Here is a 21,318-nt window from a genome sequence, read left to right as displayed (position 1 = left end):
AAATTAGGAGACCACACTTGTTTTGTTTGTTTGTTTTTTTGAGACGGAGTCTTACTCTGTTACCCAGGCTGGAATGCAGTTGTGCGTTTTCAGCTCACTGCAATCTCCTGGGTTCAAGTGATTCTCATGTCTCAGCCTCCCGAGTAAACGGGATCACAGGCATGCACCACCATGCCAGGCTAATTTTTGTATTTTTAGTAGAGACAGGGTTTCACCATGTTGGCCACTCTGGTCTCGAACTCCTGACTTTAGGTGATCCACCAGCTTCAGCCTCCCAAAGAGCTGGGATTACAGGGGTGTGCCACTGCGCCTGGCCCAAACTTGTTTTTAACACCTCCAGGTCAACATTGGCTGCTACAGGCTTAAAAGTACTGTGGCAAAAAAAGGGCCCTAGGCTCTAATGCAGAAGTGACCAGGCTGAGCTCCTCCTTCCAGACTACTGACTCACACCAAAGCCCTCTGCTCTAGGTTAGAGGCTGGGGACACCAAAAAGGACCATTCCTGGTTTTTCTTCTGGGTTTGGAATTGACTGAGAAATCAGACCAGGAGGCAGACCAACAGAGATCAAAGTGTCAGCTTGATTTGTTGACAAAGCTGACCTGGACAGTATGGTTTGACCTGCAGTCAAATGGGTTTTCTGACACACCTTTCCAATCTTTGCTTACGCTGCCAGCTTCCCTGTGCAGGACAAAATGTGCCTGGCCATGCTCACCACAGGGCAGACCAGAATGAAAATCACCTGCGGACAGGCTGGCTACAGAAAGGACACACCCATGGGACAAATTTACCAATCAGGCTAGTCTCCCCTTTGTGGTGGAAAGAAGATCAGAAGTTTCTTCATGCTCCTGCCTTTCAGGGAAATGATATGGAAATTCCCTTCTCTCTGAAACACAAAAAGCAGGGAATAACTACAGAACATACACACACTCACTTTACAAAACTTCTTTCTTTCATAAGATTTTAATTTTCTAGCACCTAAGCACTTGGTCATTTACTTAAGTGGGAAGTTTTATTCACTTCAAGTTTGCAAGCTCCTTAAGGTTGGAGAGCATCATTTTGTATTTTTAAAACCTCTCCCTCCTCCCCTGACACAAACTAGGAAGGGAGAAAGGAACAAAGAAAAGAAGGAAGGAACCAAGAAAGGGAGGGAGGGAAGAATGAACCTGGTAGTGCTTTCAGTGGCTGCCTCCTCAGCTTTTCCCTGACTTCAAATGGCCCCCAGGGTTTCCTGCCCCCACAGCTGGAGTCAGAATTTTTGGCTGCAGGCTCTGGGACCCATTCTGAGGACCATGGCTTCTGGCCTAGTCTCAGGTCACCCTGTATTCTAGTTCCGAGAATGGGGGTCCTGCCTCCTGCGATTCCGTGAATTCTGTTTACTCCAACTGGCCCTTTTGGAGATGAAATCCTCTACCAGAACCTTCACTCTTAAGGTAGAGTCCTTGTTTCTGGCCTCCTGTGTCGCACATTCGCCCCGGGCAGTGATACTCCAACACCTCTTCCCTCTCTCCAGGCTCCTGCTTCTCGACAAGACCTTCCCCAACAGTCTGTACTGTTCTGAGCAAGTCTGGCTGGTTGTTGAGCCTCTGCTTTCCCTCTCCGATTTATCTGTTGGACTCCTGGTTCTGACACCAAGAGGCTGACGGCTTTGAACACACACACTACTAACAAGCATCCAAATTGGGGCTGTCATTTGAGTTACCTGAGAAGGTTGCATTACATGCCTAGTCCAGGGATTCTGCTATCTTGGAAGAACATTTCTGAAATTCCTTTGTTGGAATTTCATGGGATCACAGACCTATAGACACCACCCACCCAGTTCTACTCTTCACTTCATATGTGGGGACACCAAGGCTCTGGAGCTTTGGAACCCACTGAGACAACACTTCCAATTCCAGGCACAGCTGAAACCTATCCTCCGCTTTCCTAAGACATGACTTTCCTTCAGAGCCACTTTACAAGCCACAGAAATCCTAAGATGTCGTAGGATTCTCCTAAGAATTCATAAGATCTCCTGAATCTATAGCAGTGGTTGTTCATCTTTTTTGAATCATGGAGTCCCTGCGGAAAATTCGTTAAAGCTAAAAACAGGATCCCTCAGTAAAGAACACATAGAGCCAGGTGTGGTGGCTCACGCCTGTAATCCCAGCACTTTGGGAGGCAGAGGCAGGTGGATCACTTGAGCTCAGGAGCTCAAGACCAGCCTGGGAAACATGGTGAAATCGGTCTCTACCAAAAATACAAAAAATTAGCCAGACATGGTGGTGCACACCTGTGGTCCCAGCTACTTGGGAGGCTGAGCTGGGAGGATTGATCCCACAAGCCTGGGAGGCAGAGGTTGCAGTGAGCCAAGATAACACCACTGCACTCCAACCTGGGTGACAGAGTGAGACCCCCATCTCAAAAATAAATAAATAAACAAATAAATTTTAGCATATACTAAAAACTTCCACACACTCCAGGATGAGAACTCCTGCCCTATGTCAGCATACAAACTCCTTCCTCCAAATTTCAAATTTCAGCAGCTATTATGCAGCATGATCATCTTCCTCATACTCCAGACCTCCAGCCAAGTGACTTCTGGCTCTTCCCAACTACCAAATCCCTAAAGGAACGAGATGTTCCTGTGCTGAGGAGGTCCAAAAGAATGTGCTGTAGATTCAAATGCCACTTCCACAAGGAGCATTCCAAGGATATTTGAAGAAATCCAGAGTCCCTGGAAAGCACAGCTTCTCCAGATGACCACCTAGAAGAGGATAGCATCTCTGTGCCTGTGTGGTCGGCTCTTAAATAATCAGTCCCTTTCCCAGGCAAAGCTCATGGGGAGCCTTTGGTGTGATAACTTCTTCTATGCTAACACAATAATGGACAATTCAAAAGCTTAGCAGAGAGCCCCCATTAGCAGATACTGCCTTCTCCATTCAGGTTTTTGGAACCACGCCAGGCAGTTATGTGCATCTGCCTTCCTGTTCCAAAACTTTGTATAAACATGTACCTCTATTTTCTTTTTCTTTTTTTCTTTTTTTTGGTTGGAGGAAGGTGTTGGGGGGCGGATGGAGTCTTGCTCTGTTGCCAGGCTGGAGTGTAGTGGAGCAATCTCAGCTCACTGCAACCTCCACCTCCCAAGTTCAAGCGATTCTCCTGCCTCAGCCTGCCAAGTAGCTGGGACTACAGGCATGGGCCACCACACCCAGCTAATTTTGTATTTTTAGTAGAGACAGGGTTTCACCATGTTGGCCAGGATGATCTCCATTTCTTGACCTCGTGATCCGCCCGCCTCAGTCTCCCAAAGTGCTGGGATTACAGGTGTGAGCCACTGTGCCCAGCCTACCTCTATTTTCATCTCCACCTCTCCCAACAGACATGAAGGTCAGAGACTGAACTATGCATTCATCATTTGTATGTCTATTTGACATGTATCGAAAGGCCACTACATGTTAGCACTTCTAATACAATGGTGAACAAAATAGTGCTGCAGCTTCTCAAGCAAGGCAGGCAGGCCAGGTGTGGTGGCTTACATCTATAATCCCAGAACTTTGGGAGGCTGAAGCAGGAGGATCACTTGAGCCCAGAAGTTTGATATCGGCCTGAGTAACATAGTGAGACCTCCTCTAATTTTTTTTTTTAATTAGCTGGGCATGGTGGTGCATGCCTGTAGTCCCAGCTACTCCAGAGGCTGAGGTGGGAGAAGGATCGCTTGAGCCCAGGAGTCTGAACTTGCAGTGAACTATGATCACGCCACTGCACTTCAACCTGGGTGACAGAGGGAGACCCTGTCTCAAAAAAATAAAGAAAAGAAAAAAACAGGCAAACAAGCAATCATATAACAAAGTGTGGCTAACCCTATCCTTTGGGAAATACGAAATACTTTATAGGACAGCCTGGTGTCCTTGGGGAAAGGAACCTTTTAACTTAAGATCTGATGTACATCTTTCCAGGGCCCAGCACAAAGTATGTGCTCAATCTGAAACATTACCCTAGGCAAAATCCTGCGGGCTTGCTGGAGAGGTCACTCACTAAGGGGCAATTGCTAGTCAATTTAAGAGTGATTGTGGTGAGCCAGGGGCTCAGGGCCTGAGCATTCAGAAAGCCAGCTAGCGTCAGGTGCAGCTGGTCACCTCCTTCAGCTCTTTCTGACACATTTGTGAAGTGGTAGGAAAAACAATAGACTTAGAACTCCTGTAGGGTTCAGTCCTGGGGTTCTGCCACTGATTACATTCGTGTGTTCTCACTTGTCCTTTTGTATGATGATGCCACCTTCCAGAGCAAAGGAAGCTATGAAAGCCTGATGCAAATGTAAGGACATGGAATCTATTTATCTAATCTATCGCCTGGCTGTCTCAATTTGTAGGGGAAGAAGAGGGCAGGGTAAACAATAAGCTTAGAAGAGCTGGCAGGGGCACTGCCTTGTAGGGCCTGTGCCTCAAGCCTTTTGTTGTCTCGCATGATCTGGATTTGGCAAGGAGGGGGCAGCTTGAATTCCAGGCGGGCTAAAAGGCCTTGGCTGAGAAGGTCTAACGGATTTCACAACACAGTATGGAAAGGCTTCCCACGAAGCGATCGGGGTGGGGGATGGGGAAAGCTGCAATTCTGCAAACTGGGAAAGGGTAGGAGGTGGGAGGTTCCCGAAAGCCAGGATGGAGTAGCGATTAAAACCCTTGATTACTGACACTACCCAGCACCCCCAACCGACCCCTTCCAAATCTCTGCCTTAACAACCGCAGCCTACAAGCAATGTTATCACAAACTTGCACCGCAGGCCCTACCTCTGAGCCCAGCCAGCCCTAAGGGATCAGCCAGCCCTTGAAAGGCGCGGGAGGAGCGGCCCCCACCTCCGCCAGCCGCGCATGCGCGCCGCTTACTCTGCGTTCCAACACCTTCTAACACTCATCAACGGCGCCCCGATCCGCAGATTAAAGGATCCTTCTCCCCTTTTATCCCCGGCTGTGCCCCATGCTCAATACACGGCAACTCCAGAGTCCGTAGGCAGCTGTACAGTGTGGGGGCGGGGGAGGGGGGCAAAGGAAACGAGTCAAGAAGCGCTCAGGCCTGGCTCGAAACTACAACTCCCAGCAGACCCCGGGCCTCCCCGCCTTCTTGTGGGCGGGCCGAGGGGGGGACAGCGGCTTAAAGCGGCGAGATCGCTACGTGTTTGGACGGCTGGGTGCATGCTCCGCGCTTTGTGAGCCGGCGGTGGGAGGGTGGAGAGAGCTTTGGCATCTTTCTGTCTTTGCCTGTTGTACCTGAACTAGCAAACAGCACAGTTGAAATAACCTCTGAGCGCGTTTAGAGGCGTCTCTCAGGTTCAGCAACTTGTTGCCCCTACTTCACAAATTCTGCATCGTTGGTTTAGCAAATGAGAACCTGAAAAATCGCCTGTATGTTAAATTCCTATCTTTCTTCCTTCGTTCTTTCTTTTCTTTTCTTCTTTTCTTTCTTTCTTTTTTTTTTTTTTTTTCTTTTCTCTCTCTCTTTTTTTTTTTTTTTTTTTTCTTGACGTAGCCTCACTCTGTTGCCCAGGCTGGAGTGCAGTGGTGCGATCTCGGCTCACCGCAACCTTTGCATCCCAGATTCAAGAGAGTCTCCTGTCTCAGCCTTCCAAGTAGCTGGTATTACAGGCACGCGCCACTACCGCCCAGCTAATTTTTGTATTTTTAGTAGAGACTGGGTTTCACCATGTCAGCAAGGCTGGCCTTGAACTCCTGACCTCAGGTGATCCACCCACCTTGAGCTCCCACAGTGCAGGGATTACAGGCGTGAGCCACCACGCCCGGCTAACTTTCTGTAAAAATAAATTATTTTCCCTACCATGTCCAAGCAACACTTTTTTTTCCTAGTTTGCAGGTGTCAATGGTTGATGTTTACTATCACTTATTTTCCCTGAAGACTCAACACACAGAAAAGAGGGGAGTCTGTTTAAAGAAATTTTGCAGTGAATCATCCTGAAAACTTAAAAGCTTATTTTGATAAGTTTTATACTTTAATTTTCTAACTTTTGTAATGAAGTGTCTTTAAAATGCAGGACACTCGAAATCCCTTTTTAAAGTGCAGAGTTAAAAATCTGTTTTAAGTGGTATTCTAGTTTTTGAATAGGACGCAGAGGAGTTTAAAGTTTAAAGAGGTTTAAGATCTACTCTTTGCTTCTTGCTAATGATGCAAAACGATGGTTCTTAGAGGGCATGAGAGATAGCTACCTTCCAGAATAGTGCTATTGGCCTGCATGACTATAATGGGTTTCTAGAACGGAGTGGTTTAGACTGTGACTTCTTGCAGTCGCTGATGAACATCCTCCACATGCTAACGATGAACTCCTTTTGTTTTTGTTTGTTTGTTTGTTCCAAACAAATACAATTTAAAGGCCTCCAGGGGAGTCATTTGGGAACTTGAATGCAGAATGGTTTAGAGTTGGATTTTTTCTTTGTTTTTGGAGTTAGCTTCAGCCTGCTGTTTTATGACTATGTATGTGTTCACTTTATTTAGTGTGGCATTTATGGATATCATGAAATTGATCAACTTGGCCAAAAGTTAACAAGATATATAATTTGTTCTTTGTGTGGAGCAGCCCAGCAATAGGCATACTGAAAAATGGAAATACTAGTTCATGTTTAGTGATTTTGATCGCTAGAGCAGCTATTGTGTTCTGAACAGACCCCCTGTACATTGTGAAACATTAATAGGGAGGAAGCAATACTCATGATATTTGGTAATATTTAGATTTTTCCTTTTTTTTTTTTTTGAGATACAGTCTTGCCCTGTTGCCCAGGCTGGAGTGCAATGGTGCAATCTTGGCTCACTGCAGCCTCCACTTCCCGGGTTCAGGCAATTCTCCTGCCTCAGCCTCCTGAATTTCTGGGATTTCAGACATGTGCCACCACGCCCAGCTGATTTGTATCTTTAGTAGAGATGGGGTTTCACCATGTTGGCCACGCTGGTCTTGAACTCTTGACCCTGTGATCCACTGGCCTTGGCCTCCCAAAGTGCTAGGATTACAGGCGTGATTCTCAAATCTTTTTTTTTGTTTGTTTTTTGAGATGGAGTCTCACTCTGTTGCCCAGCCTGGAGTGCAGTGGTGGGATCTCAGCTCACTGCAACCTCTGCCTCCCAGATTCAAGTGATTCTCTCATGCCTCAGCCTTCCAAATAGCTGGGATTACAGGCACGGGCCACCATGCCAGGCTAATTGTTGAAGTTTCACTATTTTGGCCAAACTGGTCTCAAACTCCTGGCCTCAAGTGATGCCCCCGCCTTGGCCTCCCAAAGTGTTGGGATTACAGGTGTGAGCCACTGTGCTGGGCCAGAAATTCTCTTTATAATCAGGAATAGAACAAGCCTTCTGGCTACTTGCTTTTCTATTATACATTTAATTTATCGAGTCCTAGCCCCCCACAGTAAGACAAGAAGTCATAAGATATAAGACAATGTTATTGTGTACAAGAAAATTTCAAGATAACTTACAAATTACTAACCCTTTTAAGTGAGAACAGCTGGGAGAAAAAAACTGCAATTATACAATAATCAATTTTATTTCTATCACCACCAACAAAGGACCAACATTAATTTGATAAAAGATACCATTTACAGTGGTTAAAAAAAAAAAAAAAAAAAAAAAAAAAAAAAAAAGACATGCAAAAGTTTTACAGAGCAAAATATAAAACTTTATTGAAAATCATAGGCCGGGCACGGTGGCTTATGCCTATAATCCCAGCACTTTGGGAGGCCAAGGCAGGCGGACCACTTGAGGTCAGGAGTTTGAGACCAGCCTGGCCACTGTGGTGAAACCCCATCTCTACTAAAAGTACAAAAAATTAGCTGGGCATGGTGGTGGGTGCTTGTAATCCCAGCAACTTGGGAGGCTGAGGCAGGAGAATCGCTTGAACCTGGGAGGTGGAGGTTGCCGTGAGCCAAGATTGCGCCACTGCACTTCAGCCTGGGCAACAGAGAGAGACTCCGCCTCAAAAAACAAACAAACAAAAATGAGTAAGCACACAAAACTGTGCATTAACAATAGAAAACATGAAAGTGAAAAGACAAGGCGCAGACTAGAAAGATATTTACAACTCAAAGACAGACAAAGGATTAGTGTTCAGAACATTTAACATTATAAATCAATAAAACAAAGACAAGTGATACATTTTAATGATACAATATAAAATGAAACAAGACATAACTTGGCAATTCCTGGAAGAGGAAAATTGAATGGCTAATGTGAGAAGATTTTTACCCTCACTGGTAATCATGGAAAAATACTAATTAAAACAACAAAAAGTTGTTTCACACTTATTTGATTGGAAACATTTAAAAGACCAATAATATCAAGTTTTGTCAGCCAGGTGTGGTGGCTCAGGCCTGATTCCCAGCTTTGGGAGGCTGAGGTGGAAGGATGACTTCAGGCTAGGAGTTCAAGAACAGCGGGACAACATAGAGAGACCCCAACTCTACAAAGAGAAATTTTTATGTATGTAGTGTCAAAGATGCTGAGCCACAGAAAATCTCGTCTACTATTGATGTTAGTGTAACTTGATTCTGTTTGGCAATATCATAAAAGTCAAGATTACAAAGCAAGTTCACTCTGGGCATACATTCTAAAGAAGCTCTTGTATGTACGCATAAAAGGACATGTCAAAATATTCATGACAGTTATGATGATGAGAACCAAAAATAGAAAATAATATAAAATGTCCCTTAAGAGAAGAATGGATAGTTGATTAATTCATTCATTGGAATATTACAAAGCAAATGAAATTACTTATTTTATTTTGTTTTTTTGAGACGGAGTCTCACTCTGTGGCCCAGGCTGGAGTGCAGTGGCGTGATCTCAGCTTACTACAACCTCTGCCTCCCATGTTCAAGCGATTCTCTTGCCTCAGCCTCCTGAGTAGCTGGGATTACAGGTATCTGCCATCACGCCCGGCTAATTGTTTGTATTTTTAGTAGAGATGGGGTTTCACCATGTTGGCCAGGCTGGTCTTGAACTCCTGACCTCAAGTGATCCACCCGCCTCGGCCTCCCAAAGTGCAGGGATTACAGGTGTGAGCCACTGCATCTGGCCACTTGCAAATGAAATTACAAAGAAAATGAATATTATAAAGAAAATGAGTAACTGCATTATCAACAGTATAAATCTCAAAAACATAATTTGTGCAAGGGCAAGTTACAGAAAGATGTCTACAATGTCAGTATGATACCACATATAAAGACTGGAACATACAAAAGAATTCTAGTTATTGATTATGGACACTTCTATATAGAAAATATAAAAAGCTTGTATGGGATTAATAAACACCAAATTCAAGGGAGAGGAAGGAAATAAAATTGGAAAGAACTTCAAACATGTCTGTTACATTTTATTTTTTTATTTCTTGAAATTGTCCATCAAAAAGAAAAAAAAGGAAAGAAAAGACTGACCAGTTTGGGGAACTGAAGTTACACTTACATTTTCTTTCTCTTTCTTTTTTTGAAACGGAGTTTCTTGTTGCCGAAGCTGGAGTGCAATGGCGCAATCTCTGCTCACTGCAATCTCTTGCCTCCTGGGTTCAAGCGATTCTCCTACCTCAGCCTCCTGAGTAACTGGGATTACAGGCATTGTGCCACCACACCTGGCTAATTTTGTATTTTTAGTAAAGACGGGGTTTCTCCATCTTTCTTTGGTCAGGCTGGCCTCGAAATCCCAACCTCAGGTGATCTACCTGCCTCGGCCTCCCAAAGTGCTGGGATTATAGGTGTGAGCCACCACGCCCAGCCACACTCATATTTTCAAATAACTTTCTGAGTTTGTCTTATAATTCAGTCCAACGAGCCATCACTCACTACAGGATCTCCTTGGCACTGAGAACTAAAGCAGGTAGGATCTTACTGACGGTCGTCTGCTCAGCTTTGTGTCTCCACATTCCTGCAACACAGTAGGACTAGTGGAGACAACATGGTTAGCTGACACTAAGGGTCCTAAATTTGGCCAAAAAATCATTACGCTAGGAATGGAGCAGGTACAGGCTGAGAGCATGGCTTTCTACTACAGGTCTATGGTGAATGCAGATAGAAGGTGCAATTGTAAGCACTAAATACGTCTCTCCATTGGCGTCTTCAAATCAAAATGGCAGATTAATCTATTGGAATTATATATACCGGTGAGTTGGCAGTTGAGCCAAATTCTTACATGAGAGTCTCTTCTCTCCCTTGCAGTCAGTTTTCAGTTTTAGAAAAGATACTTTTTGTACTTTTTGTTTTTTTAAGGATTGAAACAGCAAGAGATCTATTTAACTGAAAATCCAGTTCTGCTAAAATGTTTTAACACTTGTTTTCTTATTATTTTGGTAACACATTGTCACTATAATAATTGGCTATTGAAAAATGTCTTTTTTTCATAATAAGAACACATAGGACTTGTTTTCTGGTTTCCACCTTCAACTTTATACCTTGAATCACAGTTCCTCCTGGATTATCAATAATGTGTATGAGAATGCCTTTCCATTTATCAACAAACAAGGCTTATTAATTAGGAACCCACATTTGCACACTACTGAGCACCTAATGAGTAGCTTTTATTTTATTTTATTTTATTTTATTTTATTTTATTTTATTTTATTTTTTTGAGATGGAGTCTCGCTCTGTCGCCCAGGCTGGAGTGCAGTGGCATGATCTCGGCTCACTGCAGCCTCCGCCTTCCAGCTTCAAGCGATTCTCCTGCCTCAGCCTCCCGAGTAGCTGGTACTACAGGTGCACGCCTCCACGCCCCGGCTAAGTTTTTTGTATTTTTAGTAGAGACGGGGTTTCACCGTGTTGCCCAGATTGGTCTCGAACTCACGAGCTCAGGCAATCTGCCCGCCTCGGCCTCCCAAAGTGCTAGGATTACAGGCGTGAGCCATTGAGCCCGGCCTATGAGTAGGTTTTAAAAAAGACACTGTCCTTACCTCATAGAGCCTAGAATTGTATGAACTTTTCAGTCTTCCTCTTTGGCCATACTGTTTTTGCTGATCATTGTATAACCTCTAAATTGTTGGAACTGTTTGAGGCCAGGACTATAACCCCGTTCATGCCTTGGCTGAAGGTGGTAGGAAAGAGTTTCTCTGTCTTTGGGGAAAGCCTGCTAAGCTTTTGGCCATGGGCAATTGACTTTTCACCTTCTTAGCTGGTTTACACAGAAGATTCTCTGTGAGGCAAAAAGCCGGATACAGCCTACTTCGATTGCCTCACACCCGCACCCGGAGAAGGGAAAAGTGGTCCCTCTTTACACCGTGGTATACAGCTGCAGCAAACAGAAAATATTAAAGGCAATGTCAGCAGCTAATAACATGCACCCACACACATTAAATTCACTTTATGGGGCTTACTCTCATATGAAGTAATGCCAAAAAACATTGACCTGTATAAACATGATCAAGTTCTAGTATCAGACTACTGGAATAAACAGCAGCAGTTTAGAAAAAAAAAAAAAAATTCTTAGTTAACAGAACTATGATCAACATAGTTTTATGTGAGGGGCTCCATTTCTACCAACAAAGAGAGCGATGGTTTTAAGAGTGAATTTCTCGCTTAAACTTTGTTACTTTAGTTAGTTTATCAATATGTAGCCCCGGCTGCTGATCTTTTGGCTAGCATGGCTTTCCAGGGCAGAGGTTTCAGACTCCCAGGCAGGTGAGAAGGACTTAGGTCTCTCTGAGAAATGATGTGGTAGAGCTTTCTCATTTGAAAGAACAGGAAATCAGGCAACAAAGCTTACTAAGGGTCAGGATGACTCATGCAGCCATATGCATGAGGGCTATATAGGGAGCTGTGAGTATGGAGGTGGGCGGAGCCTGCCAGTAAGAGGCACGCCCCACCACCTTCCCAGAGGACCACGTGAGAGATTGATTTGTTTCTCTACTTTGTGTTGGTGCAATGTGAAATACTGTTAATCGCCAAATGCTGACTATCCACATGGATAGCAGGAATAGTGGGAAACCTTGGGGTGGGAAAAAATTATTTGTTTGGGCTCATTCTCCTGTCCAGAGAGCTGGGAAATTAGATGCTTCATAGCCTGGTCATTTCTGATTTCCAAGTACTCTGTCCACATGACATCAAAAAGAACTATTCCTTTTTTTAAATTTTTCTTATTTTCTTGTTTACAGTCTCCCTCCCTCTCTCCCTCCCTCCCTCCCTCCCTTCCTTCCTTTTCCTCCATCCATTCATGCAGCCAGCCAGCCATCCAATATTTACTGAGTACTTTCCATGGCCAGGTTCCTTAGGCAAGTGGCTGTGGTCCAGGAATAGAGAGGGTCGAAGCCTTTTCCAGGGGGGCAGGGACAGAGTGACACAGAGAAGTGAGGGAGCTGACAAGAGGTGGCAACCAGTAGGAGGTGAAGGGTGATGGAGAAGGAGGAGCCAGGGATAACCTCTGACTGGAAGACTTTTCCTCCCCATTTTGTATAGATCTACAGTCGCTGCTAGAAACTCTGGAACTTGGGTATCACCAGAAACAAATGAAATGTGAAAGATACTGTTATCTATCTATCTGCCTGTCTGTCTGTCTCTCTATCTATCTTTAAAATGCTTAGACACACTGCACCAAGGTTCTGCTGGGCAAAATTTTCACTTGATAACTGTCATCAATCAATATGCTATCATCCAGTGATTGCGTACCAGTTTACATCATCAAAAGTTATCAGAAGCAAAAATGGCTTAACTGTATAAATGAGCCCTAAAAAAAATCATACAGGATGGTGGCTCAAGCCTGTAATCCCAGCACTTTGGGAGGCCGAGACGGGTGGATCACGAGGTCAGGAGATCGAGACCATCCTGGCTAACACGGTGAAACCCCATCTCTACTAAAAAATACAAAAAACTAGCCGGGCGAGGTGGCGGGCGCCTGTAGTCCCAGCTACTCAGGAGGCTGAGGCAGGAGAATGGCGTAAACCTGGGAGGTGGAGCTTGCAGTGAGCTGAGATCTGGCCACTGCACTCCAGCCTGGGCGACAGAGCAAGACTCCGTCTCAAAAAAAAAAAAAAAAAATCATACAGGACAAGCTAGTGAAACAGAACAGAGAGTCCAGGAGACCAAGTCTAAAGACAGAGAACACTGATGAAATAGAAAACGAATTGGGAATGAGATAGGTAAAAATACCCTGGGACTAACTATATAGAAATGCCGAGGATATATCATTCATGAAGCTGTAAAAGCATACGAGAAATATTTTTATAACAAAGAACACCTCAGTGCATGACAGTTAACAATGCATGACTGTCTAATAGGAGGATTTCTCTTGATCCACTGTTGGAGATACCTGCTCTAGCATAAGAGCTGTTTACAGGAAAAGGAGGCAGAGCTGAGAGTTGCAGAGAATGTGTGCAGGAGGACAGTTCAGTCTAGCTGTCTCTGTGTTGCTGAATCCAATCACAGAACCGTATGTTGCTCTCTCAAGTGCTTGATTATTGAACTCATTAAGTGCATCTAAGAACGGAATTGTTAATTTTGCTTACAATAAAACGTATAAATAATTAAATGCGTTAAGACTTTGGTAAATCTATTAAAATATGATAGCTTGTGGAGGTGTAAAGCACCAGGGAAGGACAGGGAGGGGTGAGCATTCAGCTGGCTCCCCAGCTGGATACTGGGATACTGGAAGTTACCTTCCATATCCCAGAATGTGACAAAGAGGTCCCAAAGACTGAAACACCAAGGGCAGTTGATGTTTTCGTCTTGAATGTTCTACTTCCTACAGCAGGCACATACCCTAAAGTAATTTTAGAAAGATTTCTAGTGATAAGAATAAAAGCAAAAGTACATTTGTCTTTAGTGCCAGAAAGGGGGATAGAACGAGCAGGAGTCACCTTAGGTCACTTGAATCGCAATTCAGTAGTCTTCCTTCTTCATCACACAACTTAAAATTTTACCTCATTTGTTTATTTTTAATTGTACTACAGAAAAATTCACTCTTTTTAGTGTGTATTTCCACGTGTTTTGAAACATGCATACAATCGTGGAATCGCCACCAAAATTAAAAGGCAGAATTGCTCCACACTTGAAAAAGCACCTTGTGCTGTCTCTTTGTAGTCAACGCTTCCTCTCACCTTTAAACCCTGGAAACCACAGATGTATTCTCTGACACTTGAGCTTTGCCTTTTCCAGAATAACGTGAAAATGGAATCATATAGTAATCCAGCATCTTTTAAACTAGGGAATTTAAAACAAAAGCAAGTAAACAAGCAAAAACAAAAACTAGAGCCCCAATTCCCTGAATATTCTGGTTAAGTAAAATTTACTATGTCAGACACCGCACATCTTCGTAATGCTTCTCAAAATATTTTTCCCGGCCGGGTGCGGTAGCTCACCGCAATGTAATCCCAACACTTTGGGAGGCCGAAGCGGGTGGATCACAAAGTCAGGAGATCGAGATCATCCTGGCTGACACGGTGAAACCCCGTCTTTACTAAAAATACAAAAAAATTAGCTGGGGGTGGTGGTAGGCACCTGTGGTCCCAGCTACTCGGGAGGTTGAGGCAGGAGAATGGTGTGAACCCGGGAGGCGGAGCTTGCAGTGAGCCGAGATGGTGCCACTGCCCTCCAGCCTAGGCGACAGAGTAAGATTCTGTCTCCAAAAAAAAAAAAAAAATTTTTTTCCCAATCAAAGCAACTTTTGTTTTTCTTTCTCTTGGTCCTTGCCCTCGATTACTTAAGAATTTGAGAAGAAGAGAGGGTAAGTGCATTTGTTTCCTGTGTGATCATGACAGTAATTTGGCTGTACAGAGGAGACTTGCTTTGTAATATTTTTTTCTGGGAGTGAGGCAATGTTGGTGTTTTTCTAGCAATTTTGTAAATATAATCTGAACTAGAGAGGCAAACTCACTCCATGGTGTCCAGTTAGAATTTTTCTGAAGGAGAGAAGATAAAAAGGGTGTGGGATGAAGCATAGTTAGGCACATAAACATTAGAAAAAACTCTAAGGGCGCTCATTTGTGATTGTCAGCTTCCTACATGAAGGAATAGAAAATTCCTGAAACATGAAATTGCAAGGCATGAGAGGGAAAACCAATGCAGTGTGGATTTGTTTGGATCGACACACAAATTCAACTGCCTGCTTCATTGAGGCGGGCAGACCAGCTCAAGGTGCAGCAGGAGTTAGTTGTTTTACTTTCCGTCACTCTTTCTGCTCTTATCTTCATGGTCCAGAGCACATTAAATATAAAAATAAAGGCCAGGTGTGGGGGCTCACGCCTGCAATCCCAGCACTTTGGCAGGCCAAGGCGGGCGGATCACCTGAAGTCAGGAGTTCGAGACCAGCCTGGTCAACATGGTGAAACCCCGTCTCTACTAAAAATACAAAAATTAGCCAGGCATGATGGTACATGCCTGTAGTCCCAGCTAGGAAGCTGAGGCAGGAAAATCACTTGAACTCAGGAGGCGGAGGTTACAGTGAGCCGAGATTGCGCCACTGTGCTCCAGCCTGGGCAATGAGAGCGAAACTCCGTTTCAAAAAAGAAACAAAATCAATGTTACAAGAGCAAAATTTTACCTTCACTTTCCCTTCACAATTATTGCTTTTAATTAAAAAAAAAAAAAAAAGGTGGTAGTGGTTGGAAATGTGGGCTTATTTGGTTTCATTCCATAAACTACGGAATTTACATTACATATTGGGGGTCAGGGTGGGGTACAATATAATAATATAATATAGGCTGCTGCTGGCCTTTCTCATCTTACTAGGTAGTGTTTATTGTGCATCCACACTGGAATAGGACAGCTGCTGTTTGGCTGCTGCTATCTTGGTGCAATTTCTTTCTAGTACGTCACCTTGCTTTTCCTACCAATTATTAAATCATTTGCATCAACCCCTTGTGTATGTCTGAGGTTTAGGCTCTGCCTTTGTGCTTATCACCAGTATTAAACATAGGAGCATCAAAGGACACCAAAGGAAACACCACACAAACACCGTGATGGATATAGTGGCATAGCAACCCATGGGGTGCAACATATGGGTTAGAGCCTCATGTTTTCTCAACTTTCAAGTAGTGATAGAATCAGGGCCCTCGCAAGCCATAAACATATATTTTTATCTGCAAATGTATTATATTCAAAGTCTTGCCCAAATCTGTTATGTTTTATTAATAAAAATAAAACTAAATTTAGTTCTGCATGCAATAAATCTTACTTTTAAGACAGGAAAAAAAATCATAAAATTGGTGAATTTGATGTTCAGTCTCTGGCATCAGATGGTGAACAGATGGTTTGTAAACACATAGCACAGAAAACAGCATGGGTTTACTAAGAACAAGCCATGCCAAACTAACCTTATTTCCTTTCACGATAGAGTTGACACTGAGAGAAGATAGATTTTTTAAAATAGTGTATCTTGATTTCAGTCAGGATAAAATGTTTCCTTGAGACAAGATGGAGTGAACTCAAACTGAATGGTAAGATAACAGATCCAGGCCAGGCGTGGTGGCTCCCGCCTGTAATCCCACACTGTGGGAGGCCACGGTGGGCTGCTCACCTGAGGTCAGGTGTTCGAGACCAGCCTGACCAACATGGAGAAACCCCATCTCTATTAAAAATACAAAAAAGTAGCCAGGAGTGGTGGTGGCAGGTGCTTGTAGTCCCAGCTACTGGGGAGGCCGAGGCAGAAGTATGGCGTGAACCCGGGAGGCAGAGCTTGCAGTGAGCCGAGATTGTGCCACTGCACTCCAGCCTGGGCAACAAGAGTGAAACTCAGTCCAAAAAAAAAAAAAAAAAAAAAAGATGACAGATCCATTGCTAATTAAACATTATTAATGGGCCAAATGCAACTTCAAAGGAGGTCTATAATGGCATGCCACAGGGCTCTAAAACTTTGCAGTTTAATCAATAACTCAAATGAAATGTATACATGCCCTTACACAACATTTTGAGGGACAACAAATACAATGACTATCAAGATTTTATATATATATATGTATGTATGTGTGTATATATATGTGTGTGTGTGTGTGTGTGTATATATATATATATATATTTTTTTTTTGAGATGGAGTTTCACTCTTATTGCCCAGGCTGGAGTGCAATGGCACGATCTCAGCTCACTACAACCTCTGCCTCCCAGGTTCAAGCGATTCTCCTGCCTCAGCCTCCCAAGTAGCTGGAATTACAGGCATGTGCCACCACAGCTGGCTAATTTTGTATTTTTTTAGTAGAGATGGGGTTTCACCATGTTGGTCTGGCTGGTCTCGAACTCCTGACCTTGTGATCCACCTGCCTTGGCCTCCCAAGTGCTGGGATTACAGGCGTTGAGCCACCACGCCCAGCCTATCTGTATTATTTATTCATTATTGTTACGTGAAGTAACTTGAAGAATGCTTACTATTACTGCTAAGTATTTAACCACACCCCATGCCCATGCAGGAAGATAGTGAGTAGTGGCCAAAAGGTACTCTAATTAGACTCATGAAATTAAGGAATATTTTTGTCTTGTACCTATTATGTGTCTTTAAGACTATGAAATCTATTTATTCAGTGATTTATTGGAATACCAAATAATCAATGATCCTATGTGCTAAAGATTCTAATGTTGTGCTAAAATTTTCCCTCAGATGTTGGGCTTTCTCAAATTTCCTGAGGGCTAGAACTTTGCCCTACTCATTCGTGTTTCCCAAGTGTCTAACGCAGTGCCTTACACATACGGGACCTCCAAATGCTTGCTGAATGTGTGAGGAAGGAATTAAAATAACGTACTGTCGGGCACAGTGGCTCATGCCTATAATCCCAGCACTTTGGGAGGCCGAGGTCAGCAGATCACTTGAGGTCAGGAGCTCGAGACCATCCTGGCCAACGTGGTGAAACCCCATCTCTACTAAGAATACCAATATTAGCTGGGCATGGTGGCAGGCACCTGTAATCCCAGCTACTCGGAAGGCTGAAGTAGGAGAATAATTTGAACCTGGGAGGCAGAGGTTGTAGTGAGCTGAGATCAGACCACTGCACTCCAGCTTGAGTGACAGAGCAAGACTCCACCTTGAAAAATAAAAAGAAAATAAAATAATGTACTAACTGTACCCAGAACAGATTTTCCAATTGATTATGAACAACAAAGGAATCTGAATTATCTAATAAGGTGAATAAGTACATATTCATATGTATATGTATATGTGTGTATATTTACATACTTTTTTATAAACGTGTAAAAGTATATATACTTTTTTTTCTTTCTTCAGGTGGAAACGTCTCCTAGATTGTCACTGAATAAACATTAGCACTAACTGTGGCAATCAAATCGCATATTGATTGGTGTCGGAGAAAAATTGAACATTTGGCTCTGAGGCAATGTTATTTCTTCCATCTGCAAACACTCTGTCCCCCATCCCTTCTTCGTGTATCCTGGAATCCAAGTCATAAATAATGATAGAATTCTGCCAAAGGTATTTCTCAGAGGAGTGAAATCTCACTCCCTTTCCTGTGATGCGCTGACTCACTAAGCAGCTACCCTTATGAATTCCAATTAGCAATACTTCTTGCTACATCTGATCCAACTTTCAGACAAATCTAGTCTTCAGGATTCCTATAGCCATTTATAGGTGTGGACAGGAAGCATTCAGATATCCCCAGAGGTACCCGATAACCAACTGATCCATGACTGTCTGGCTTGGGCTTGGCCAGCTTGAAATCTTGACATTGTGGTTCTCCCCAGAGAAGGTGCCTTTTGGATGTAAGATAAAGACAATATGACTAGATAGTGCATGGTGAGGCTGTTTTTCTAGTTTTACCAAACTGTTAATCTGTACAGCTGCTAGCAGCACGCGCGCACACAAATACACACACACACACACACACACACACAATTAACCACAGATATCCTCATGGGAAATTGTCTTAGGAAAGAATGGAAGCCAGGATTTTATATATAGACCACAGAAGGTTATGGGTAATGTTCTTGGAAGGGAGTTGACAGGCAATAACTATAAGTTAACTCAAGAAAGCAAAGAAAATCCCCAAAGAGCTAAGGGAAGGTTAGGGATTCTGCTTTTTATCAGCTATTCATAGCTCTTAAATTTTATACAGTCTTTAAGGCTCTCCTCTTCATATAGAATAAATGAAATTATTTTATAAATTGTTCCTCAGATTCATATCTGTACATTCTGAGACCATGAGTTATAGCAGGATGTGATTTTTCTCATTCTGGGCAACTAAGTTCTACAGTTAAGGACACTGAAACAAACCTTTAGTCAAATAAAGATTGGCATATTGTTTCTTCTCCCATAAACATTGAATGGTCCAGGAAGGGCCAGGCGTGGTGGCTTATGCCTGTAATCCCAGCACTTTGGGAGACCAAGGCGGGCAGATCACCCAAGGTCAGGAGTTCAAGACCAGCCTAGCCAAGATGGTGAAACCCCATCTCTACTAAAAATACAAAAATTAGCCGGGCATGGTGGTGTGAGCCTGTAATCCCAGCTACTTGGGAGGGTGAGGCAGGAGAATCACTTGAACCTGGGAGGCAGAGGTTGCAGTGAGCTGACATTGGGTCACTGCACTCCAGCCTGGGCAATAGAGCAAGACCCCATCTCAAAAAAAAAAGAATGATACAGAAAGCAAAAGCCCACTTTTAGCTATGAAACCTATGTCAATAGCATCTGTTTTTATTCATATTCCTTCCCCAAATCTCAAAATGGTCTCCATCTTTTCAGTGGAACTCATTCTTCCTCTGAACTTACTTTTCTTTTTTCTTTCACTTTTCTTTTTTTTTGAGATGGACTCTCGCTCTGTTGCCTAAGCTGAGGTGCAGTGGTACAGTCTCGGCTCACTGCAACCTCCACCTCCCAGGTTCAAGCAATTCTCCTGCCTCAGCCTCCCAAGTAGTTGGTATTATAGGTACACGCCCCCATGCCCGGCTAATTTTTGTATTTTTAGTAGAGACAGGGTTTCACCATGTTGGCCAGGCTGGTCTTGAACTCCTGGCCTCAGGTGATCCACCCGCCTTGGCTTCCCAAAGTGCTGAGATTATAGGCATGAGCCACCATGCCTGGCCTGAACTTACTTTTCTTTTTGTTTTGTTTTGTTTTGTTTTTTTGAGATGAAGTCTCACTCTGTCACCCAGGCTGGAGTGCAGCGGCACTATCTTGGATCACTGCAACCTCAGCCTCCCAGGTTCAAGTGAGTCTCGTTCTTCAGCCTCTCAAGTAGCTGGGATTACAGGCACCTACCACCATGGCTAATTTTTGTATTTTCAGTAGAGACAGGTTTCATCATGTTGGCCAGGCTGGTCTCGAACTCCTGACCTCAGGTGATACACCTGCCCTCGGCTTCCCAAAGTGCTGGTATTAAAGGCATGAACCACTACACCCAGCCTGAACTTACTTTCCAAAATCTGAAACCACATTTTATGCTCTCATCCATGTTCTATTCACATTATGTGAACCTATTACGTGCCAGGTGCTGGATATACGTTAGTTAACTAGCCACTGTCCTTACCTTCAGGAATGTGCTAGGAAAATGGAAAGTGCTTCTGGCATGTATGGCCACATAAAAAGACACCCAAACTTAATACTGGAAAAAAAAATAATAATTTATTTTGCTCACAAATCTCTAATTTGGGCAGGGCTCATCTCATCAACTCATTCCTGCTCCATGTCTTCTGAGGAAGTTTAAAGGCGGAGGGCTGGGGTCACCCGAAGGCCTGCTCAGTAACCTGTCTGGAGGTTGATGCTGGCTGTCAGCTGAGACCTGGCTGGTGCTGTGGCCACAAGACTGAAATGTAGTCTGTCTGCAGCCTTTCCCCTTCTTCAGTGCAGAGTGATCAGGTTCCAAGATAAACCTGCAGAAAGTGCATGGCTTCCTCTGACCTTGCTTCAAAAGCCACACAGCATCACTCCTGCTGGATTCCATTTCTCATGACAGTGACAAAATCCCACTCATATTCAAGGAGAGGAGAATTAGATTCCACCTCTTCACTGGACAAGTGTCAATATGCAGATGTGTTTTAAAACCACCACAAGAAAATAGACAATTATCACGCAGTGGGAAAAGTGTTGAGTAGAAAGTGTAAGCAATGGGGTGTGGGTAGAACCTAAGATTAACACTGAACTCAATGGTAGGGTTCAGAGAAATTATATATAATCTAATCTCTGAGAGGTGAGTTGGAATTAGCCAGGAGAATGGGGGCAGCACGGTGAAAAGAGTGGTACTTGTGGAAGAAAGAAAGACCTGAGCAAGTTCACAATAGAGTGAATTTGGTAGAACCAGATGTAGATTATGAGAATGGATGGCAAGGCATGATGCTGGAGGTGGGTTATGAATGACTTTGTATACCACTGTAGAGGTCTGGACTTGAACTTGCAGGCGATGGAGGAATCATTGAAATATTTTAAGCAAGGGTTGATAGTTATATTTA

General features: G+C 43.6%; 1 long non-coding RNA gene across 4 annotated transcripts in view; it reads left to right on the top strand.

Moving 5' to 3' along the window:
• The window catches only part of LOC139358185 (uncharacterized), a 40,422-nt gene extending 21,483 nt beyond the window's left edge, over window positions 1-18,939 (top strand). For 3 of the 4 annotated variants that reach the window (XR_011612763.1, XR_011612762.1, XR_011612760.1), the window contains exon 6: window positions 18,149-18,939. This is a non-coding gene — a long non-coding RNA (uncharacterized lncRNA). Of the gene's footprint in view, window positions 1-1,510; window positions 1,581-18,148 lie in introns of those variants that run through there. The other variant, XR_011612761.1, reaches the window with a different exon arrangement.
• The last annotated feature ends 2,379 nt before the right edge of the window (window positions 18,940-21,318 follow it).

The sequence above is a fragment of the Macaca nemestrina genome, chromosome 14 (assembly GCF_043159975.1).
Source record: "Macaca nemestrina isolate mMacNem1 chromosome 14, mMacNem.hap1, whole genome shotgun sequence".
NCBI classification, from domain to species: domain Eukaryota; kingdom Metazoa; phylum Chordata; class Mammalia; order Primates; family Cercopithecidae; genus Macaca; species Macaca nemestrina.
The sequence above is the reverse complement of the archived record's forward strand: the minus strand, read 5'-3'. Positions and strand labels throughout refer to the sequence as shown.